The sequence below is a fragment of the Dermacentor variabilis genome, chromosome 11 (assembly GCF_050947875.1).
Source record: "Dermacentor variabilis isolate Ectoservices chromosome 11, ASM5094787v1, whole genome shotgun sequence".
Classification (NCBI taxonomy): Eukaryota; Metazoa; Arthropoda; class Arachnida; order Ixodida; family Ixodidae; genus Dermacentor; species Dermacentor variabilis.
In genome coordinates this window covers 106,559,708-106,584,418 of record NC_134578.1, presented here as the reverse complement: position 1 = coordinate 106,584,418, position 24,711 = coordinate 106,559,708, and the positions used below count along the sequence as shown (strand labels likewise).

Sequence of the window (24,711 nt, the reverse complement as noted above, 5' to 3'; positions counted from 1 at the left end):
TGGTATGTGATCACGCTGCACAAGGTCAATTATGGTGTGCTAATTGCGAAAACTACGATATTATTATGAGGCACGCTGTACTGGAAGACTCCAGAGATCTGTACTGCCTGGGGTTTTTAAATTCAGCAACGGTGGCCGCATGTCGACGGGGGCGGAAACGTTTATTGATGAGGCATTGACCGCGGTGGAGCCCCGTGGTTTGCTGACCTCTATGGCTATCAGGGAGCAGAAACAACTCCCAGTGCTCGTGCGTTTCGTTTTGTCTGTGGGAGTTATTAGAAATTTTTCGGCATGCCCATATTGTGTCGTATACGGTCGCTCGCTCTGTCCAGAAAGGACAGCAGAAATGGCCAAAGGTGGGGTACGTGTGGTGGAGGAGCGTGAAGTAGGAGTAGGTGTTGATCTGGAGTTGCCTATAGACCGCGACTTCAGCTATTGTGAGGTGGCGGTATCGTTCTTCTCGAACGATGCCGCCATTTCTTAGTAGGTGCGCAGTGCTTGAATGCTGATATCTTCAGGCGTTTGTTGCAGGGCACAAATTGGGTTAACTCGGGCTCTCATCTGTGCATGATGGTTTACGCTGACGGTTTTGTCATAGCGTACATATTATCGTGGTTCGGGGTATTTTGTTCAGGCGGTTCAGGATATCCCATGGTCCTTTATGCTGATGGCTCTTCGCTTAGGCCTGACATTCTGATTGACATTCAGTAGGAAAATATCATTCCTGATTCTGTCTAGATGCCGAGATGGCGAGAAGGATAGTGGGCTCCTCTGCCGCGGCGACGTTGTGCATGCCACTGGAGGTGGATGCCAGTTCCTCCTGTCTGTGTCCTGCCACGCTCATTACCATGCCTCCACGATTCGGGTACATGGCCACATGTGTTCAGTGAGCAGTGAGCAGAGTGCCGTATCCTCTTGCTTTTGCTTTGGCTCATTCACTCCTGCTGCCTAAGTGATATTTTCGTTGCTTGTTACGCAAAATAGCGGTCATCGTTGTTTGCAACTGTACGGAATTTAGGAGAGCATGTTGGCTGTTGGTTGTCTTCACTGGGCACCATAATGTTCGAAGAGTTGTTCTGCCTGTTCTACTGAGGCTGACGCTCGAGATTTGCGCATATGGTTGCGCCTCAATTAGTTCGTCTGAGGCTTTTTGGATGACCAGGAATAGAACTTGGTTATTCCCGTGGCTGCAGGAATGCCAAAGGGCTTGTTTGTACGTTTTTCGTAATTATAGGCATATTTGGCCATTATTTATCAGGTTATGTAGAGATACGGTGCCGTGTAAGTGACTCTACCGACGATAAGAGCCTAAGTCAAGCATTGTAGGTCTTCCTCTTTCATGGTATGTGTTGGATTGTTCAGGCTATTGATAACACGAGCTACGCGGTAGGCACTTCTTCTTTGTTCGTTTATTGTGCCGTTATTGCAACCGCTACGGTGCTTGTTAACAACTGATATGCGGAATGTGTGGACTCCGTGTATAGTTTGCTTAAGGTGAACTTCAAAGGCTTGTCTGCCTCTATCTTTTCTGTTTGATCCTTCCTTAGGACGAGCAGAACATATTTTTCCAAAGAGGATTCCAGGTGGCACTTTTCGGCGTACTTGGTGATGCTGTTTACCCCCGCTTTTCGGGAGTCCTGCAGTTCTTCATCCGAACCTCGAACTGCCCAAATGCTATTGCCGTTCGCACAGACTGCGTGATGAGCATGTGATATTTTCTCTTGGCCCTGCGAGGTTTTTCATGGTGACGTTGAAGACAAGAGATGATAAGACCGATTCCTCATGAGTGCCTGTGTTTGGAACTGTTTCTTTTCTGTTCTCAGGACATCAACGCCTACGGTTGCCGCGCAGTCCTTTAACAACGCTCGAAGGCAAATGTACGTTCATTGCAGCAATTTATTTGCTATAACTTTTTTATGATGGCTGTAGGAGCGACATTGTAAACTTCTACGTTATGGACCAGTGCGAGTATGCATGTTCCTTGTGTGGTCACACGATCGAGTACTCCTTCTAACAATTAGAGAAGTGCACCTTGAGTCGAAAAATGCGACCTGACGTCATTCATTGAATCAGGAACAAAGCGTGTGCCATCCACATTATGGTTCTGGCGTTTACACATAGCGTATTCGAAAAGTGTTACTAGACACGACTTCAGGAATATGGGTCGCGTATCAGTGATGTCTGAAGGCTTTCCAGGTGTTTGTATTGCATACATGCGGGCGTTATTCCATTCCTTTTGTAGTGTTCCCACTTTCGAATGGCTTTAAAAGGATGTCGTTAGGCCTTCAATCATCTGGTCGTCCAGATTTCTGAGGATCTTAATTGTGAGGCCATCTTGTCTGGTCTTCGTGTTTTGAGTTAGTGTCTAGAGATGCGTCCAGTCGTCAGGGATTTTGAAAATGCGACATACATCTTCATTTAGTTTCGCACTATAGTTTGGTATGGATGTATCTTTCGGTGCCTCTCGTCCTGGAAGAGTCTTTTCGCCCACCTCGGTTCGGTGCAAAGCTTGCTTCTGATTGTATGCGTGGTCTGCTGCTTCCTTTTCCTTCGGTATAGTAGGTATTTAGTATTGTCCATTGTATGGATATTGTGAGCTTTCCCTTCAGGCTAGGAACGTCTTCGCAACTAGTGTCAAAGTGCGCACAATACAAAGTCTGTCTTTTTTTCTTTTCTCAATCTTTTTCTCCCTCCCACCGATTGCATCCCTTTGCTCCTCCCATGAACTGGGTAGCCAGCCGGAGATAATATCTGTCTTAACCAGCCTGTTTTCCCTTCGTCTTTTACTTTGTATCTCAGGCCTTGCACATACCTCCTGAGCGTGTGGCTCAAAGATGCCAAAAAACAACACGCTGCTCGTGCTATACCACTTCAACGCGATGAATTCGACTGCCGTTACAGCCTGACTTCAGAGAAAGCAAACGCCATCAATTGGCCCGTTTAAAAACACGCACTGAAACCCCTCTTAGAACCACAATATTCAACTAGAAAGGGGGTCAGATTATCAAGGGAATCGTGTCTAGACCTTATCACCTCCAAGTACCACGGAAACGCCACATGGAGAAATACGGGATAAACGATGTGTAGCGATCCCCACAACCTGGAGGTTGCAATTTTGCTTGAGCATACACGAGAATGGACCAATGAAGTCCTGCTGATAGATTCGTCAGCATGAGCGGGAGAGCAACAAGAAAAGGAAGAGGAGGAAGATATCAGATCGCAACAACAATGGGGCAGCGAGTTGAAATGACAGATCAGACAACACTCGAAGCGAATGCAACTCACCTTGAGACAACCGTGCGTGGAGACATGTCTGGTGAATCCAACGAATTTCGGTAGCCCTCAGCTGAAAAGATGGCGCAAGCCAACACAAAATAGAAAACTAAATTTGCTCAGAATGGATCTTACACAACAAGAGCAAGAATGCGCTACGGCAGATTCTTTAAGCGGTAGCGCGCACCCAGCCACGATTAGCCACGGTATGAACCAGCGCAGCCAGAGTAGACGTGGACTAGAAGTGCCCCACCCGGCGCCCCTCCTTCCCAACTCCTTTTGCACGCACATCTCCCTTATTCCGGACTGGTTCGCATGAAAAGTCGGCCCGCGCCATTTACACCTTCGTTTCTTGCGCGCGGGAGAAGACTCCGCCGCAAAAAGCAAACATCCTTTAAACTTACACTCACATGTCTCCCCTCACAGCAATAGAGTACGGCACGCATCGGCGATATTATCGCGCTTGTACTTAATGCGGGACCTCATGGCGACACCGACCAGGAGGACGACGGCAGAAATTTACTGGCATGTCCATAAAATTCATATGGCAATAATATTTGCATTTAATATAAACATTTGTACTTAAGACGTAAAACGCTTGCAGAAATGTGCAGATCATGTGCAGAAATTACACATAGTGTGTTTTTTTGCAAATGATTGCAGCCTATTCATACGGATGCAGGCCAAGCAAGAGCAACACGGACTGCAGTAATTGTTGGTGAGCTCATAGTACTTTCCGTTAAAAACACCTGCGCAATATACAATTCGAGATCAAGTAATATATGCGTTGCGTCAGGGTTGCAGATAAAAATTACTGCGCTTTCGTTCTTATTTTCTGCCTTTGTGTGGAATTAACTTTTAAAACATATTTTCCTCTCATCCCTCTGATAAAGAAACTATGCTAATGACACTAAATCTGCATTGCGCAGAATTATTGCGAGGACGAGCGTGCAGATTGCTAACTGCGAGAAATAAAGAGCAACAATTCATTGCGACCATTCATGTTTTAATTTCCCTAAGTGCAGCTACTTTAGGCGCCATCGGAATATGCTTCTGTACTCACCCGATGTTACTCTTACCTCACAATTTTCGCCTATCATTATTGCGTGAAAGACAAATTGACATAGGTAACTGGTATCTGGTCATCTGGTAACTGCTTTTATAAACGTCCCTATCTCTCCACAACGCAAAGGCCGGCACAACGACCACATACAAGCCGCAAGTCGATAATGTTGAAGCACGCACTAGCGCAATTTACTACATATTATTTCACGAGCGCGCGTGAAGAGCAAAACGTGCCTTTCTCGCCTATATTGCTTGGCATACGTCAAAAATTACACATAATCTGATTTTGCAAATAATTGCAGCATGCGCCATTCGTACCTCCAACTACTCACCAGTGGTATCAGAAGGAGTCTGCTTACTTGGCAAAAGACCGGAGCTGAAGTCCATGACAACTGCACCCATGGAAGAGCGACCATTTCAGCAATCTCAAATAACTCGTTTATTCTTACCTTCTATGCCTCATGAAAAGGAAGCGTGTGTACACGAATTATCGCACAATTATCACACATGCTAAATTCTCTTCCCAGTGCTAGTCCAAGTACAGATGCAAAAATGAAGTATTTATACTCAACCGTAAGCAGCATTAAGGCCACCCCACTGCCACAAGAGTGAACACAGAGAAATATCGGCACCGGCCGAGCATTAACAGGTGGCAGACGTAGGAGAAAGCGTCGAAAATCTTTTGCAGGTGCATGTATGAGTCGCTGTATGCCGTGTCAATATACCTCGTTCCTCTAAGAACACTTCATGTAAAGACATCGAAATTCGGGGCGTATGTAACAGTGGATCGAAGTTGAAACAAGTACTGAGACATAGGAATAAAGAGTAAAATATTTCGTAGCGTGAGCTCTTGTATCATTAAGGGTAGACTGACGTGACATTCATTTTTACTCCTAGTTTCATGATGATTCATGGATTCTCCTCTTTGTAGAACGTTTATGAAGCGTAATCTAGTATTTCGGTTGTTTCTTTCTTACTGGAAAATTTCTCTTCAATGCTGTACCGACAAGTTCCTCTAAAATGCTTCGCAACACATCAAATACTAGACCGCGTGGTATGTGCAGACTTTCGCAGACTTCGAATGCGATACAAAACACACTACGCGTAGGAAATGCAGGACAAGGCGCGTAGTCATAACTTACTAGCCTGCGTGATATACTTTCATAAGCCTGCGCCTTCTGTCTCCACTACGTGCGTTTCAGCCGTAGACATATCCTTGTTCACAAATCTCGCACCACAGAAGGTCGAAGCTTTAATCATTAGCACTATGGCTCAAGTGTAACATAGATAGAGTAAAGCACTTTTAAGAATTTCCCTCATATAGACTAGCACTCTCAGACTGCTGGCGTGGTAGGAGCGTCGAATAGCAACAGTTTACCTATAAACATTGCGCATGCGCCATGTTCCACGTGACCATAAAGACAGAAGTTACGGGACGCGCTCGTAGCCGAAATTTGCGGCGCGTCTCACTTCGTCCTTGTTCTCTGCCACGAGTTTCTCAAAGGCGAAGCTCCTCGTGTCCTGTCACTCAAAGCGTTTTTGTTTTCTTTGATAAAAATCCGCCGTATGTGCAATGCCCACCCTTGTGCCGAATTCTGCATTTGTCAGTGAAATGGTCACGTTGTTTCGATCAAGTCATATGAGCTACTTTGCCTCTGTGGGTCATCAAAACTTCGCATACGTGCAATCATTCGCACACTACGTCGGATCTGCGTCACATGCGTGGACTGAATCATTTTGTGATTCACGTCAGAATGTGCCTACGAGGAGCGCAATCAAGGATGAAGCTTAGCGAAAAGTCAATGGACAAAGGAACATTTTCGTCCTATTGTATTGAGCCCAAGAATTGCAGCACCAGGATTCCAAAGGCTTGTGATTCAAATAGCCGTTAAATGAAATTATGGGGTTTAACGTGCCAAAAACACTTTCTGATTATGAGGCACGCCGTAGTGGAGCACTCCGGAAATTTCGACCACTTGGTGTTCTTTAACGTGCGCCTAAATCCGGCCGCCGTGGCCGGGATTCGATTCCGCGACCTCGTGCTAAGCAGCCCAACACCATAGCCACTGAGCAACCACGGCAGGTTTTACAAATAGCCGTCTGAATGTGTCGGGTGGGATTCAGAGTTTGCATTTCTGCAATTTCGTACCAGCCAGGACTACAAGCAATGCGACGACCGAAGAGTAGTACTTCATCTTGATAGCCACGTACGTCTGGAAACTGCGTAGAGAAGAGAGTTGTCAGTAATGGCTGGCGCAAAACGCATGATTAGTAAGGAAGCAATATTTGCAGAAATAACTTCCGACTGCAACAACATGCCGAACTTACCACGTAGAATGGTCGTTCGTAGTGGCCAGCAAAGATGCACTTTCGAGGATGTTAGTCAAAGAATTTGTAGCACTAACTAACGTTGCTGCTTGCTTTTGGCTAATGCATATTCCTAAAGCCAGGTATAAATCTTCCTTTTATAATGCGCCATGTCATGTCAGAATAAGCTTCCAACGCTGTTCATCAGAATAACCAGAATACGCACTAATTAAACACTGAATTTCGAGAGTGAAATCCAGGTCATATATCCATATGCGGTGACAGATGAAAATAAAGAAGACATTAAGGGCTAAGCAATATTTGTGCTTTTGTTGCGTCGCTCACACAAGACGACCGAAACTGTCAAACTGTCCAACAGCAGGCAAACTTACGACCGCGTGAAAAAGATTACGGCGAGATAAATGAGGCAGCCTTGTGTAGCGGGTGAAAGGTTTGAAGAATTCATAGCCAATTATAAACCTTTTCCTCTTCTCCAAACACGCAACTGATGAAGTCATATTTTTCTATGAATTTACGCAAATACGATGCAGCCTTCACATAACGTATTTGCAGTCTCCGCAGCTTGATATTAGACGTCCAGTAGAATCAGCAATGTCAGCTAGCTATAATGACAACCTGCACTCCAGGTGTGCTGCTTGTCGGGCTGATTTATTCAGCTATGTTGGCAATGTTTCGTACAGAACGCTAAAGGACACAGATACAGAACGCATAGATACAGAACCCTCAAGACGTAATGAAAGCATTTCTGTGAATTGGTGCAAACTTACAATTATTTTTCTGCAGGAGGTAAACCACTCGCATGTGATATAATTGAGCAAATATCCTTTTTGACCACACCGCGGAGAACGCTTTACATACCTAGGTAACTTCATTCGCCAAACTATGGAGTAATATTGCAGAATAGGTAGCGGCTGGAATAACTGAGAAGGTTGAGAAAGCCTAAAACCCCTGACGATCAATATTTGAAGACCTAGTTTGAAGACCTAAAGCAAAGCTCAACAAGGTGGTGTTTAAAGCTTCAGTGGGCACTTCACGAAGTGCTTGGATATTTTATTACCAGACATTTTTATCATGGAACGTACAAAAATAAGAGTTCCACCTTCTGGAATGCTGAGAAGTTAGAGCGAGAGCCTGCAGCTCTCGCTCTAACCTGCAGAGCCTGAAGAGCCTGAAGAGCCTGCAGAGCCTGAAGAACCTGCAGAGATCTAACCTGCAGAGCCTGACGGGCAGCTCTTCCAATTAGCGAGCCTGGCTCACAAATTGGAAGAGCTGCCCGTCGCTTTGCCTTGACAGGTGGGCAACTGTGTTGAACACCAATATTTTAACCTTTCCTTGGAATTTTAATCTAAATAGCCTGTACAGTTAGCTTGCCTTCTTCTGCACAGCTTTATAGTATTCGTAACGGGTTTTTTCCAGGTACACGCCTGCGTCAGGAAGACGAATGTAGCGCCACTTTTCTACTCACCACATACGAAGGCTTATCTGCTCATTTTAAGTTTGAAACAAAAGCAATTATCTTATCTACTTAGGCTTTTAAACTGGACGTGGCTGTCCAAAAGTGAAGTCGGTTGCCGCCATCTCGCTAGAGGCTAAAAAGCCCGAACCAGAGCAGCCGCCGTAGCACAACGCGGAGTACGTTCGTCGTGCTTATGATTCTGCATAGTTGGAAGAGCTGTTAACTGATTGTGGCATTCCCTACGACGGACGCGCATTTTAGGCCGCACACGAGGTGGGCGGGGCTTGAAAGCTATTCTAGATGTCCGGGAACAACAAACGGTCTCACATTCCATCAGTTCTTAGAAATGTTACAGTTAACTGTCAATTTGCGTCTTGGCGACATCGAAATGTGACGCCAGGTGACGTCGCGTCTCCTTGGCCACGTCGTCTGGTTTTTCCACCTTGCGCTCCTCCTCACTACATGCTGCGCCTCATAAAGAATGACAGAACTGAAGCCGTCGTAGCTTCGTGTCTTCTGTCCACGTTAGCGCAGAATATGCTTCCCTGACTCCTTTAAGCTGGTAGCTTGGACGAGCGTTAATAGGAACCGTTTTCAACAGTGATTGCACCTTTCCTTTCTTCGCTCCCCCATCATGCTGCTTGACTCTTCTCCATTCGTTCAGCGCGTCACGCTTCCGCCGCATTCAGATTTGAACAACGCTTCATTCCATGGCACTTTTTCCTCGAATTCACTTTTAGTCCATCTTCTCGTGCCTCGTGCTGGCGGTTACAGAACACGTGGGCCCGGCTCACTGTCTCACATTCACGGTCTGAGTGATTTGTACTTAAAATCATCTCTCTCTGCCTTGACTGGCGCATTTTACCCTTAGCATTTTAGGTTGGCTTTGGGCTGATCTATGAATAACTACAGTACTGGAAAACTATATTTAATTGTCTAGATTTCTTAGGTTTAGAAATAGCTAAAACACACTTCCTCAGTCATCCACTACGGCTTGTACATTGTACGATGTCCAGCTCTTCCTGTTTACGAAGTCTCCGTAACCTTATTTCGGGGCAGTTATTGGAATATGAGTCCCATCACTCGCCCTGAAAATTTCAGCCAAATGGCACCTGAGCTCAAAGCTTCTGGCTATTGGTGTGGCTTTTTGTGCTGGTGGCAGCATTATGAACGTCTCCAAGTAATACTTGGTAAGTGCATGACGGAACACGTAAAAACACTTTTTACAGTACTTTTGTGCACGCCAAATTGGTTTGCGACATACCTGCACTCACAGCAACTAGCTAGCTCGTACTATGCAATGGCCACTCTCTTTTCCAGGGGCAAGGGAGCTCTCACCCAGCGAAATTTTGGTGACATATAATCTCCCATAAAACAGACAAGCTCATAAAATGAAGCCTGGCTCATGCGGAAATTTTCCCTTCAGTCGCTGTGCGTGAATCCTTCTAAGACGACGCGACGCCAGCACTCATCAGGTCTTGTTGTTGCGTAGGAAGAACGCTTGCGCCGCTCCTTTGAAAACAATCTGAAAAATAGTGCACGAATAAATTGGCGGAAACACTGCAAGGATTTCTACATATTTCTACCTAAAACATCGCGGTGTTCTGCGCAGGGAAGTAAAGTGTGAATTATTACTTTATATTCAGTTTTTATTAACCGCAGTCTCATCTTGTGGTACATATAACAGCACGCACAGAAATCTAACATTTCCTTACAATTTATTAGTAGTGAAAAGTGTTAACGAAACATCAGGTACTAAAAAACGCGGCTAGTACTTGGCAAAAAAATGATAGTAAAATAAAATGCCCTGTTTTAATAGGTGCGGCTGACATAGATGGAGGAGCCATAGATGGAGGGTGCCAGTAGATCGTTAACAAAATTGCTGTTTTCACAGCCCCAAATAATTGTGGCAAACATTTTTTTTTACAATAGAACGTTCGCTTTCTGTTCAGCGCATCAAATCATTCATGGTACGTGCAGGTTACAAAACAATCATATTTCCAACTCACTATGCTATAAGTCGTTTCTTTTTTTAAAACACGCAATTCGCGTAAACAAGAACGGTCCACAAAATTAGGACGTTTTTCTTACCTTGCATGAGAGCCAATCCGCTGAGAGTGGACGCCATTGTGGCACTGGCACGAAGTTGCAAAAGTCGAGTATGCAGCAGCCGTATTTGCCGGCAGAGCTCTTGGTAGCGGATAAGTGCTAATGCAAACCAAACTACATGCAAATTTATCCACGCAGACAAGAGAAGCAGGACGTGTAGATGCAGAGAAGCACTGAAGGACACAGCTCACTTGGTGCGTATGGTATCGCTTTCCGATTGTTGGCGCGTGACAGCGGAAGCATGTTCATAGGAAGTAGAGGGCTCATTTTCAGATGTGACGCTAGACGGCGCTAGCTTGCCAGCCAGTGAGATGAGCATACATGTAAACCAAGGTGCATCAGCAGAATGCGATACGGCAAGATAATACGATACGCTTCTACTGTGTTCATGTACATGCGGCTACAGAATTGTAGACTCTAAGAACCGGCACGTGAGCACAACTGCGGCGCATTTCCTGGAAACCGCGAAGTGGAAAGCGTAAGTACAGATGTCACTAAGGAAGTCAGAAGCAAGAAGGTGACGGGATATTAAACTGGCTAAGTAATAAAAAACAGGTGCCTCCAAGTTCGGTTCGTGCGTTTCGTTCGCCTAAAGAACACCAAAATGCGAGTACCACTAAGAGACGCCTAAGTTAAAGGTGATGGCCACCTACCATTTTTTTTATTCTTTAGGCCCAGAGCAGGACATAGAATAGCGCGCTTTGTTTCACAGGGCCAAAAACTCATTGACATAGGCTACGCTCGCGAAACAGGTTTTTACACTGGTGTCGCTTAACTGAGGCTCAGCCCTATGTGCCTTGCCGAGGAACAGGGTCTTTCTGTGCACGAACTTGACATATCTATGATGCTTTGATTCGCCCGGAACGCTCTTAAGTACGACAAGCACGCCGGCATCACGGCGCACCCAATTTTATCGTTGATTGTTTGGTGATAGCGATGCAGTCCGCAATCTTCCCTTTGGAGACACAGGACGATCCCTGACTTCCACATTGTTCATTCTAGTGTATTGTTCTTGTTACCCAGCAATTTCAAACAGTAGGCTCTTCTCTGTCATGTCATTTTTATTGCCATCCACACTTTGCACTGATAACGCAACACTTCCTTCAAGGGTTTACGCTTGTTATCTCAGCTCCAGAGCATCAAACCCAGGCAACGGAACACTAAAAATAATTTTTCGGGGGAAGTAGGCAATGGATCGTATAACGCAAAAGTATTCCAACCGCCGTCGTAAGCATGGGAGGTGACCGACAAAATTACCTGAGCAGCCCGATCAAACGCGCCCCGCGTTTATAGGAGGCCACTTTTCTTTGCTTGCCAAACGAATAAAACTTCCCACACTCAGCGGTTTTCAAGCGAAGCTTGTATTGTCTCTCTCGTGTCGGCTGACGCAGGCAGAATTTTCTGCCTCGGTCAGCCGACATGAATGCTGACCGAGGCGAAGATTCCAAGAAGGCGGAAAAGAGAAAATGTGATCAATATGAAACGGATTAAGACTAACCTAACGCGAAAGAAATCCAAACTAAGTACCTTGTGGTCACCTTCAGCTCAAGTGTGCCCCCGGAGACACTCGAGGCAGGATATGTCATCATTCGAGTCCAGCCGTATGTACCCAGCCATCTGCGATGCTTTAAGTGACAGCGATTCAGTGACAGTTCTCAGAACTGCCGCGACCACCAACGCTATGCAAAATATAGTGCTCACCGAAGCGCTGAAAACGACACTCTCGCTGTTCAGTGGTATGGAAGCACACCGCGTATTCTCGTTCCTGCCCACCGCGGTCAGGAAGGAGGATGAGGAATGAACGTTTATTGTGAGAAGCAGCGAGAAGGTGTTCTTTCTTCGCCCTGGGTGAGCGGCTGTCTTAGTCCAGAAGGCGTTGGCTAATGCCGCATCCCGGGCCCGGTCCACCAGACTTCGCTGATCTTCCAGGCTCTGTGCCTTTAACATTGCCTCCCACGTTTCTTCGATGGCTTGCAGTGGTTCTGAGGCATCTTGACTGTTTTTCTCGGGGTGTGGGCACACCGACACCATGTGTTGGAGGGTGTCTGCTCCATCACAATATCGGCATAGGTATCAGAATTTGGAGGGGGGCATCCGGTGGATGATAATTCCACGGACATACGTATTCGTTTGTAGTCCGCGGAGGCCGGCGGCTTCTTCCTTGCTTAATTTTTGACGTGGTAGAAGATATTGTCTTCTTTGCAGTCGGTAACGTTGCAATATTACGGCGTAGTTGATGGTAATCTCCTCCACCCTCGTCGCTTTCCATAGACCGTGCCGCTGCTCCGCCGTCCCAGGAGGAGGGGCCATTGACCTCCGGGATGGTGGTCGCAACGTCCCTTGAGACGAATTCCTCTCGTCAAATATAGCTTTTGACAGAGCGCGTGTCCAGCGTCTCTGATGAAGTACTGAACCCAACACCCATGCTGAGACAAATTTCGCACAACTGCCCCGGAAATGGCTCTGTGAGCCATCTACATTTTATTAAAGAATCAACACTGAACATGGATAAATAAATATTACACTGACACGCAAGAGGACTCATACGCAACCTCGATGGCGTAAAAGTCCTACAGAGTTCTAATCCGAAGCTACTGTGAGTCCAAGCGAAAACCTTAACCGAACACAAACAAAAAATCTCTAATACACGCCATTTTTCGGAGAGACCGAGACGACGCTGTCCCCTCGTGCGGTGGTCTGGCCATAGTTGCAGAGAAGTTCGGAGCTTGTCAAAATGTGGCTCTTCAGACGGCACTTGAGGCAGTGTCAATTCAGCCAATACATATTTTAATAAATAGGTCACTGTACGTCCGATATATATAACCGCAAACTATAATCTCGAAATTATAAAATTATACACATGATAATCACCAAAAAACACAGGACATTTGTCGGGACACTGGGTAGGGTAAAAACTGTTGCTGAGAGCAAGGCTTGAAAACGTATCAGTTCGGAGCTGGCGCGAAGCGGCTGCATCTGCATGGTTTAATTTCACGTGTGGTTGACAGAACTCTATTCTGGATAGTATGTGGTGTTGTAGAATATAGGTGTATGTGTGTGGTATCTTTTCTACCCAGTCTCGGTTGGACTGGTCTTTCATCGATTCCGGGTGGGTGAGGCCTCGGGTTGTCGCATGAACGCGCTCATTACTAGGGAAAAACCCCTGCCCAGGTGTCCGAACTAGGTGAGCTAGTCGGATATATTGGCTCTTGTGTAGCAATTTCAGAGGAATGGGTCAAACCCGGCCTTGTGCCTTGTTGTGACATGCTTGCTGGCAATTTGTAAAAATATTTGTTTTTGACGTGGCGCTTTTTTCTATTTTGTATGAGCCATTGCAACGCCGACAGCGCCGACATGCGATACCGCAGTCGCTTCTTCACCGCACTGCCGTCAAAAGAATTACAGTTCAAGTGTCAACCCTTCCGACATTTCTGCGAGAGACAGGACGGACCGACACACTGTGCCATATTTGGCGGTGAGACAGATGCTCAGTCTGTGCAATTGACAGCCGTATTTGTCAGCCTAGCGCCACCTCCACACATCACCACCACTACGACTATCGCATTGCAAAGCGAGTAATCCTTATTTTGATACTAATTAGGGAAGTGAATAAAAAGCTCCTTCATCTATGGGTTCGTACGGCCTCAAGGCAAGGGTCGCGCCACCCGTACGTTCATCGGTGCGGTATGTGATGATGCTGCACACAGTTAAAACTATAATTATGAGGTGTTAAGGGCCACAACCACGATATATGAGGCGCGCCGTAGTGGTGGACTGCGGCGATTTCGACCACTTGGGGTATTTTAACGTGCGCTTAAACCTAAGTTTGCGGTTGTTTTGCAGTTCGCCCCATGTGAAATGCTACTTCCGTGGCCGGGCTCGTGCTCAGCAGCCCAAATTCAAGGCATCCAATCCCGGCCACGGTGGGTGCATTTCTATGGGGGCGAAGTTCGAAAACGCTGCATACGGTTGGAGGCGCGGTTGTAATGCCGCATATGGTCTCAATATCAGCTCCCTCGGCGCCTGGTTCCGTCTAACATACGGGTCGACAGTGTCGTGGTCTGCCAAGCGACGACGAAACGGGCACTCCCTTCGCGTAGGATCATTCTCGAGGGCATGGAGAAGCTAAGATAGCAGCCGTAAAAAAAGAAACAGGAAAGAAAGCTGTGGCATCCGACATTCCCCAGTTATGACAAGAAACTTCACCACGTAACATCCACACCTGCACGTTTCACTGCTTATCGCACTTTGACATTTTTTTCAGCTTTCTTCAGTGTTCAGCCTCTGCATGAGTCTCGTCTTGAGTGTTCACTGCAATTTGAGAAACCGTATTTGCGGTGATTATCAGGCTATCATGAAGTAAGTGCGTCGTGTAAATATTGCTATCAATAGCGTGCTCTGAAGCAAAGTTAACTTTTATTACCATCAAGTTTGCGCAAAAATACCTACTAGAAGGCAGTGCCAGTGAAGCGCAGTAAACAAGGACATCACGGCGCCACACTTGCGGTAAAAATCCAGAAAGGCGCAGTAAGTACCATACGGTGCTTCACTAACGCCGAATGCTAGTCTTGGCTCCGGCAGCTGTCGCTGCACTTGTCATCAGGAAGACCGATTCCATTTGACCTTCCACCTGAAAAAGTGAATGACGCCATTAGAGTACAAATGTACTTCCACCACTCAGCGAAGAATTTAAACTCTCGCCCTAAAGGAGAAGCACTGAATGCGGTAGAAATTTGTTAAACAGCTAAACAAAGAAAGGTTATTGGTTTTATCAGCTGTATAAACTGCTGTAAATATTAGCTTACAAAGACAAGAAACGATTACATTGCCACGTGCGCATAGGCAAACATTAAGACATCTCACTCAATGACCGCGGCACTCGGTGTGAGAAGGCTCGCTGAATGAAGAGCGGCAGCAAAGGCGAGTGAATTTCCCTTCCCCCTTCAGGTCCAACTAGGTGCGCGAGAACATACCTCACAAAAAAGCAATCGGCCATCTCGTCTTGGCTAGCCTTCAAAACCATCACAGAGGGGGGAGCGAAAGAGAGAAAGCGTTATTTGATGCGTAATTGAAGGCGAAGGAACCGCGTGGTGGGTTGAGCCTTCAGTTCACGTGTGTTTCGTTTTATTTGAGGGAGGTATGAGGAATTTTTCGGCAGGTGCACGTGGTGTGGTATACGGTCGATTGCTCTGTCCAGAAAGGATATCAGAGTTGATAAAGGGTAGGCTACATGCCGTGGAGGAGCGTGACGGGAGAGTAGGCGTTGGTCTGCAGTTGCCTCAGGTCGTGATTTCTGCTTTATTACGTGGGGGCATCTTTCTTCTCGAACGATACTGCCTTTTCGTAGGAGGTGCACAATGATTGTATACGTAAGTCCTCAGGTGTCTGTTGCAGTGCACGAATTTAATAACCTCGGACTGTCATCTGTGCATGATGGTTTACCCTTAGGGTTTTGTCATGTGTGCAGATTTTGGTGGTGCGGGGTATTTCTTTCAGGCGGTTGAGGATATCATATGGCCCTTTATGCAGATGACCGTTCGCGTAGACTCGACATGGTGATTGACTTTCAGTAAGAATATATAATTCTTAATTCTGTAAGATGCCGCGTTGGCGAGAATGATGGCGGCGTCCTCTGCCGCGGCGATATTGTGTATGCCACCGGTGGTTGATACCAGTTCCTCCTGTCTGTGTCCTGTCACGCTGATTACCATACATTCGGCATTCGAGTTCATGGCCGCATCTAGCCAGCGAGTAGTGGATAGAGCGACGTATCCTCTTTTTATTGATTTGGCACAGACCTGAAGTGATATTTTCGGTGCTTGTTACGCGGAAAAGGGGTCGCCGTTGTTTGCATATGTACTGAATTCAGGAGTGCTTGTTGACTGCTGCTCTTGTTGTCACGGGGTATTGCAATCTTCGAAGAGTCGTTCTGCCGGTTCTATTGAGGCTGACGCCTGTGCTTTTCGGATGTGGGTGTGCCTCAACTTGTTCTTTTAAATTTTTTTGCACGACCAGGAATAGCAGTTCTTTATTCCCGTGGCTGGAGGAAGGCGAAATGTCTTGTTCTTACACTTTTCGCAATTGTAGGTTTATTTTACGGCATTTTGTTTGCAATACGTTTTTTATGATGGCCTTAGGAGCGACTTTGTAAACTTCTACATTAAGGACCAATGCGAGTATGCATTTTTCATGTGCGCTGACATGATCCAGTACTCCTTGCATCAATTGGAGTGGTGCGCTTTATGTGGAACATCACGAAGTGAAGTCAAGCATTGAGTCAGGAAAGAAACTCGCGTCATACACATTAGGTTTCTCGCGAAAAATTATCGCAGTTTCAAAAAGTGCCACTAGACACGATTTCAGGGATATGGGTCGGATATTGGCAATGTCTGAAGGCTGCCTGTGTGTTGGTATTAGGAATATTTGGGCGTTCTTCCGTTCCATTGGTAGTGATCCCACTTTCCAATGGCTATAAAGGATTGTCGTTTGGGTTTCTAGCGAGTGGTCCTCCAGATTTGTGAGGATATTAATTTTGAGCCCATCTTGTCTGCGCGCTGTTTTGATTTAGTGTCTAGAGATGTGTCTACACTTGAGGCGTTTCGAAAATGCGATGTAGATCTTCATTGAGCTCCCCACTATAGCTTGGTATGGATGTATGTTTCCGTGCTTCTTGCTCTCGCAGAATCCCTTTTTCGGACCACGGTTGGTTGCAAAGCGTGCGTCAAATTGTGTGCATGGTCTGCCGCTTCTTTTCCTTCGTTTAAGTAGATGTATAAGTACTGTCCATGCTATAGGCATTGTGACCTTTCCGTTCACGCTATAAATGCATTTGCATACAACGTGACACTGCCCACAAAACAGTTTTGTTTTGTGGGTCTTCTTTGTCGCCTATTTCTTTCTTTTTCTACTTCCCACCAATCGCATCCATCTCCTCCTCCCCAGGTTCAGCATAGCGAGGTGGAGTTAATATCTGTCTTAACCTCACTGTTTTTTTTGCCTTTCTTTTTCGAGCTAAGGGTGCTGCACATACCTTATGAGTAGACCGCTGAAGGACGCCAAAAACAACACGCTACTCGTGCTAGGCCACTACTCGGCTAGGCCGCGGCATGTGCCGCTTCGTTCCCCTCCAGCCCCTCGTGCCCAGAATCCCATGTCAGGCAGGTGTAAGGGATCGGAGTACTGCGGTGCTTCAATATCGTCACTGCTTCTGTCCACATGCGAACCTTAGCGCAGTTCCAGACGGCTGGTTTTGAGAATCGGAGAAGATGGCAACTGCGTCCATGCACATGGTAGTTGCTAGGGCGATCGCCGTCTCTTCTGCAGTCTCGGGATTTCCATGGACTGTGGCAGACGCTAGCTCTCTGCCCTGAGAATCTATGACGCTCAGGGCGTAAGCGTTTCTTTACGAGTATTTGGCTGCGTCGGTGTATCTGGCGTCCGGATCTTGCCTGTGTCTTCGCCATAGAGCATCCACTCGGGCTTGTCTTCTTTCCTTGTGGTATGTGGGGTGCATGTTGCGTGAAATTGGGGCTATGCACAGTGATTTGCGGAGGTTTGAAGGAATTCTTTCTTTTCGGTCCGTGGTGGCTATAGAGGTTTCACCGTAGCTCAGCCGTTGCAGCACGGATCTTCCGGTGGGCGTGAGCTTCAGTCGTTCTAATTGACTGGCTTTGATAGCTTCAGCTAGTTCTTGCCAGGTGTTGTGTACGCCCATCTTGAGAAGTCTCGTAGTCGAAGCCGTAGATGGTAGGCCCAGGGCGATTTTGATGGCTTTCTGTATTTGAATGGTAATTTTTTTTACCTCTACATTCTTCAGCGCGAGGTAGGGAGTGCCGTATGTTATTCGACTGCTGAGGAGTGCTTGCATCACGCGTAGCGTGTGTTGTTCTTTAAGTCCGCTTCTGTGACTTGCAACTCTCCTGACGAGATGCGTAAGCTGTGATAGCGTTCGCTGTAGTCGGGATAGGGTGGCCGCCCCGGACCCATCTTTGTGTATGTGTAGCCCTAGAACTCGTAGGGTTTCCACTTTTGGAATGGGCGTTCCATTGAGGGTGACGTTAGGATCGGGTGCATCGTAGCCGGGTGGTCTGCCTCTCGTTCTTGACTTGAGGACGAGGTGTTCGGACTTCTCGTGAGCAGAGTGGAGGCCGCATTTGTGCAAGTAGCTCTCGATGGTATCTACTGCTGCCTGTAAGCGTGTTTCTTGTGTTCCAGTGTTTGAGGCCCTTGTCCATAACGTGATATCATCTGCATAGAAAGCGTGTCTTACGTCTGGTATCGCGTCGAGGAGGCTGGGTAGTTTGATCATTGCGACGTTGAAGAGCAACAGAGATATGACCAAACCCTGCGGGGTGCCTTTGCTCGGCAGTTGGAAGCTGTCGCTGCGCAGGTTGTATATTCCAACTGTGGCCGTGCGGCCCGTGAGGAAATTCCTGACATAGTCGTATGGCCGAGAACCGCAGCCCAGGTCTTCGAGGTTGCAGAGGATAGCTTCGTGACTGATGTTGTCAAAAGCTCCCTTTACGTCGATGGCTCAAATCGATGATTTGCTTCTGGTACACAAGTGGTCAATGAGGTCTTCCTTGAGTAGAAGGTAGACATCCTGCGTTGACAGATTCTGCCTGAAACCGAACATAGTCTTTGGAAAATATCTGTTGTCTTCGAGGTACGAGGTTAGCCGGATGTGAATCACATGCTCGAAAAGTTTCCCTACGCACGAGGTAAGGGAAATTGGGCGCACATTCTCGATGCTGAGCTGTTTATTTGGCTTGGGGATCATGCTAATCTCCGAGTGCTTCCATTCAGCCTTTCTCCCAGCATGCATTGAAGTACTGGAGCAGGGCTGCGGTAGCCTGCTGCGGGAGGTTCCGTAGATGCTTGTTCATGATCCGATCTTTGGCCGGGCTGGTGTCTCTGGTGAGCGTCGATAGTGCAGCAGAGAGTTCAGCATGCGTGATGGGGTCGTCAAGGTCGGGGTTTAGTTTCCTACAGTAAACTTTCTCATGTGCCATCGTATTAACGTGTGAGTCGCCGCATAGCTTCTTCTGAATTTCTCGGAGGAGGTTCTCTTCCGATCCGGCGTGGTTGTGCACGAGTCTACAGAGGTTCTGTCGCTGCTGCGTTTTCGTTGGGCTGTTGTCGATATCCTTCTCAATTCAAATATTATTTCGTTTAGTTTATTTATTATGGCATACTGCATCGTCCGTAATCCAAGTTTTCTTTATACTATAGGAAATACAGTTGCGAATAAATCTAATTATACACGTTTTTCCTACAATAATACTTCGCCGCCTAGGTCTCGCACAAATTACGGGAAAAATACCGTCTGCTTCGCTGCCATCAAAGTGTGGAAAAATCTACCGTTGGAGGCATAAACCTCGTCCTCATTAATTATGTTCAAACGCGAAGCTCTCTAGTTAACGAGAAGTTGATTTATACGACCATCGCTGTCGTTACTTCTTTCTCCTCTCCAGTACATTTCGTGCATTCTTATTTATGTACATACAGTTACATCATGTCGACTACTTCATTAGTTTTGAATTCCTACTCATTTAATGAGGGAAAACACGGGGAGTGCGATAGATAAAAATTCCAGACGATGAGAAAAACGTGAACAACGAGAATGCAGGAGGCAACGTTTCGACAAGGGAAGTTGTCTTCTTCAAGACGACGTATGCTTTGCTCGCCACAGTATATATAAGTGGGGTTCTTCTAAAGAGGAGTGGTGTAATGCGGGAGGGTGCGGCAACTAGGGAAGGTGTGTTAACGTGTCGAATTGAGAGTAAAGAGACGCTGTGCGCAAGGCGAAGGCCAGGGTCACCGCCCCGCCCCCCGTTCTGTCAACGCACGCGATAGCCGGCGTGTCTGGCGGCCTTGACACGCCGGCTGGAAAAGAAAGAGCGGAATGGAAAGGGGGGAGAAAAAGGGCGGATAGGCGAAGAAATCAAGCTAAGTTTTCTTGTCTGTAGCTTGAAATTCAGCATAGCGAATAGATTCGAAAGCTCCCTTGGAAACGTGCATGCCTATTGGTTGCAATGTCTTGAACTTATGGATAAGGCATGATTCTCTATATTTCCTTTTCTCGTTCAGAACGGAAATTCGACTCTAAGATGTAGAGTTTAAGTTCATCAAAGTTATGACCTAGTTGGTTGGCTTTTTAGCTGTGTCCGCGCGGTGTCCGTTTAATCTGACGTTCATTGATTGTCCTGTTTAACCGATGTATTGTTTTTTACAGAAGGAACATTCAATCATATAGATCACATTCAAACTTGTACAAGTGAGGCTAGATTTGACTTCATGTGCATACCTATTTGCGGTGCTTTTAATTTTAATGTCACTTTGATGGCGCCTGCAGGTTTTCTCACCTAGGGCGACAACATGCTTTTATTACGGGGGAATGCGGTTGGCTGACTTTTGCGTGCACTAACAAGTCTTTAAAGTTCCTGTTTCGACGATAGGTAACCCTAGGTACATCCGGAAATGCTTTTCGAAGACGCTTCTTACTTTATAATATCGGGCGGTATTTTGTTAGGATGTTGTTTAGGTTTGGAACTGCAGCAATGTAGTAGACATATCCCAGAGTCTAAGCCCCGAACAAATTGATCTCCTCGCGGTCTAACGTTTTGTCCGACGAACAACGCAGTAAACGAATACGAACTCCACAAAGATATAACAGAGCTTTCACTGCGCATTCGCATCAAGGAGTTCTTTTTCGATAGACCAGATGCCATCATCATCATCCGCCTGGTTACGCCCACTGCAGGGCAAAGGCCTCTCCCATTCTTTTCCAACAACCCCGTTCATGTACTAATTGTGGCCATGTCTTCCCTGTAAGCTTCTTAATCTCATCCGCCCACCTAACTTTCTGCCGGCCCCTGCTAGGCCTCCCTTTCCTTGGAATCCAGTCCGTAACCCTTAATGACCATCGGTTATCTTCCCTCCTCATTACATGTCCTGTCCATGTCCATTTCTTTTTCTTGATTTCAACTAAGATGTAATTAACTCGCGTTTGTGCCCTCACCCAATCTGCTCTTTTCTGATCCCTTAACGATACACCCATCATTCTTCCTTCCATAGCTCGTTGCGTCGTCCTCAATTTACGTAGAACCCTTTTCGTAAGCCTCCAGGTTTCTGCCCCGTAGGTGTACACCAGATGTAGGAAAAGAATATAGAGGCTCTCTTAGACCACCTAGCACGTGGACACCGGAAACCGAACAGTGCCCAAACTTCGATTTATACATAAAACTGATATCAAAACAAATTCTAGAGCCAGCGCGGCGTTGCCGGAAACGCAAAAATTTCACCCCGCTTAACACCATATCCTCAAAGAATTTTGGAAAAAGAATGATATTGTAATAAAACCAGCAGACAAAAGCAGCAGTATCGTAATCTGGCCTATAAAACGTACAAGAATGAGGCCTCTAAACAACTCAGCAAGCACACCCATCACAGAAAACTCGACTCTAACCCAACTTCAGATTACAGCAATATTGTGATAAACCCAATCGCGGAGCTCCTGTCCAGGGAACTAATCACGCAATCTGAATATCGGTTCATGATGCCCAAGAACAAAAAAGAAGGCCGCTTATATCTTCTTCCTAAAATACATAAACTTCCGGTCGAAGAAACAATTACAGCAGAAATCCCAGGTCGGCCTATTGTGTCCAATAACAACATACCTACTGAGTCACTATCTAAATTCTTCAATCACCACCTGTAAAACATACCCACCACCATTTCATCTTTCGTTCAAGACACGCCGCACTTCGCATTATCGACGGCATCAACGCCAACCAAATGCTTTGCACCCGTGCTATTCTAGTCACTTTGGAAGCTTCTACCATTTACACCAACCTTCCCGTGAGTGAAGGAATTGAAGGCATTTCTAGATCCCTCGCAATCAATCCCCAACGCACGCTACTGAAGTTAACTTATCGCTCCTGAGGTTAGTTCTCACGCTCAACTATTTCGAATTCGATTCTATTCACTACCTGCAAACTTTTGGCACTAGCATGGGAACACCATTCGCTCCCACGTTCGCGAACATTTTCATGGGACAGCTTGAAGTCGACCTGCTGAAATCCAACCCTTTAAAACCCCACACCTATCTTCGATACATTGACGACATATTTATAATATGGGAACACGCGAAAAGCGCATTAACCGACTTAATTAGCCATTTCAATCGCTTTCACCGGAGTAATAAATTTCCTGCTCACCACTCTCCTAGTCAGATCAACTTCCCCGACACGACGGTCTACATATAAAACGGAAAAATGAGAAGGACACTTTACCGGAAGCCTACAGATAACCAGCAATATTTAGACTACAGCAGTCATCACCCGTGACATTGCAAGCAAGGAATTTTTGTCGGGCAAGCGAAACGTATAAGAAGAATCTGCAGCGAAGACCACGATTATATCCACCACCTAAATAACCTTAAAAAAAAAACGCTAGCAGAAATGAACTATCCCCAAGTTGATCTCGATAGAGCATATGATACCACGTCAAGATTGGAGAGACAGTCGGAATTGGCGAAGAGACAGCCCACACTAGAATCTGACAGACTGCCGTTCTTTATAACAAAATATTCTAATGGACTCCCAAACATAAACAACATCCTAAGAAAATAACACCAAACCTTATCAAGTAACAAGCGTCGGCGAAAAGCGTTCCTGGATGTACGTAGGGTTACCTATTGCCGAAACAGGAACATTAAAGACGTGCTAATGCACGAAAAAATCAGCCAACCGCATTCCCCCGTAATAAAAGCTTGTTGTCGCCCTAGGTGCAAAACCTGCAGGCACCTTCAAAGTGGCAATAAAATTAAAAGTACCGTAAACTGTTAAACACATTAAGTTAAATCTACCTTCGCTTGTACAAATTTGGATGTGATTTATATGCTTGAATGTTCCTTCTGTAAGAAACAATATATCGGTGAAACAGGACAATCAATGAACGTCAGAATAAACGGACATCGCGCGGACACAGCTGAAAAGCTTCCCAAAGCCGTCGCCGAGCATTCAACCAACCAGGTCATATCTTTGATGAACTTAAACTCTACATCTTAGAGTCAAATTACCGTCCTGAACGAGAAAAAGAAATATAGAGAATCATACCTTATCCATAAGTTCAAGACATTGCAACCAATAGGCACACACGTTTCAAAGGGAGCTTTCGAATCTATTCGCTATGCTAAATTTCAAGCTATAGACAACAACACTTAGCTTGATTTCTTCGCGTATCCCCCCTTTTTATCCTCCCTTTCCATTCCTCTCTTTTTTTTTCAGCCGGCGTGTCAGACGCCCTTGACACGCCGGCTAACACGCGTGCGTTGACAGACCGGGGAGGGGGGGGGGGGGTGGCCCTGCCCTTGGCCTTGTGCACAGCGTTCCTTTACTCTCAATTCGACACGCTAACACACCTTCCTTCGTTGCCGCACCCTAGCGCCTTACACCCTGTCCTCTTTAGAAGAACCTCACCTATATATACTGTGGCGAGGAACGCATACGTCGCCTTGACGAAGACAAGTCCACTTTTCGAAACGTTGGCTCCTGCATTCACCTTGTTCGCGTTTTGCTCATCGTCTATTCATTTAATGAGTGACACTTCGTTATGCCTTGGCTCATTTCCTGATTTATTTGCATATGTTCTTCTGTTTTGATTAAACGAGAAAAAAAGGGGATTAACCGAGGGGCCCGATTTTTTATTTGTCATGTCATAAGAAGCCAACAAACACTGACACCAAGAACAACATAAGGAAAATTACTTGTGCCTAATAAATGAAATAAAGAAACAATAAATTAATGTAAACGAAAGTCGATGAAAAAACAAGTTGCCGCAGGTGGGGAACTATCCCACAACCTTCGCATTTCACGTGCGATGCTCTACCAAATGAGATACCGCGGCTCCCCAACCACTTTTTTGAGTATTTATGTTTGGTAGTAGAAACCTGGGAGTGTTGGCCAGCGCTACCACGCGCAGACCTTGGCGGCGGATGCGAAACATCCTTTGTGCCGCAGGCGTCACGAGAACGTGATCTTTTTGCGTGAAGGCAACCGGTGAAAAGAATCAGGCGCGTTGGTTAACACGCTTTCTTCTCGTTGATTACATAACGAAGGTCCTGAATCCGGCAACATTGATGGCTTCAAGGAGCATGCGTGGGCATATTGACCGGTTGCCTTCACCTAAAAAGATCCCGTTCTCGTAACGCCGCCAATGTCTGTGAGTGGTGGCGCTGACTAACACTTCCAGGCTTCTAGTAGGAAGGAAAGAGAAAAGGAGAAGACAGGGAGGTTAACCAGAATAACGTCTGGTTGGCTACCTACACCGGGGAAATGGGAAACGGGAAAACGAAAATGACAGGGAGAGCGAAGAGTGAAGGAAAGAAGGAAATTAGCGGTAAGTTCGCTGACGCGTTTGGTCTAATAGAAATTGCATGAATAATCACAGATGTTCACACAAGCCCGTCGTCCTCAAGA

The 24,711-nt window shown here is 46.2% G+C and overlaps 1 long non-coding RNA gene across 1 annotated transcript; it reads right to left on the bottom strand.

Annotated features, from left to right (window-relative positions):
- Positions 1–3,285: 3,285 nt before the first annotated feature.
- LOC142563904 (uncharacterized) lies at positions 3,286–6,754 on the bottom strand. Its single transcript, XR_012824439.1, has 4 exons — positions 6,667–6,754; positions 6,488–6,558; positions 4,671–4,730; positions 3,286–3,346 (listed from the first exon to the last, which is right to left on the bottom strand). It is a non-coding gene; the product is annotated as an uncharacterized LOC142563904 (long non-coding RNA).
- Positions 6,755–24,711: the final 17,957 nt, after the last annotated feature.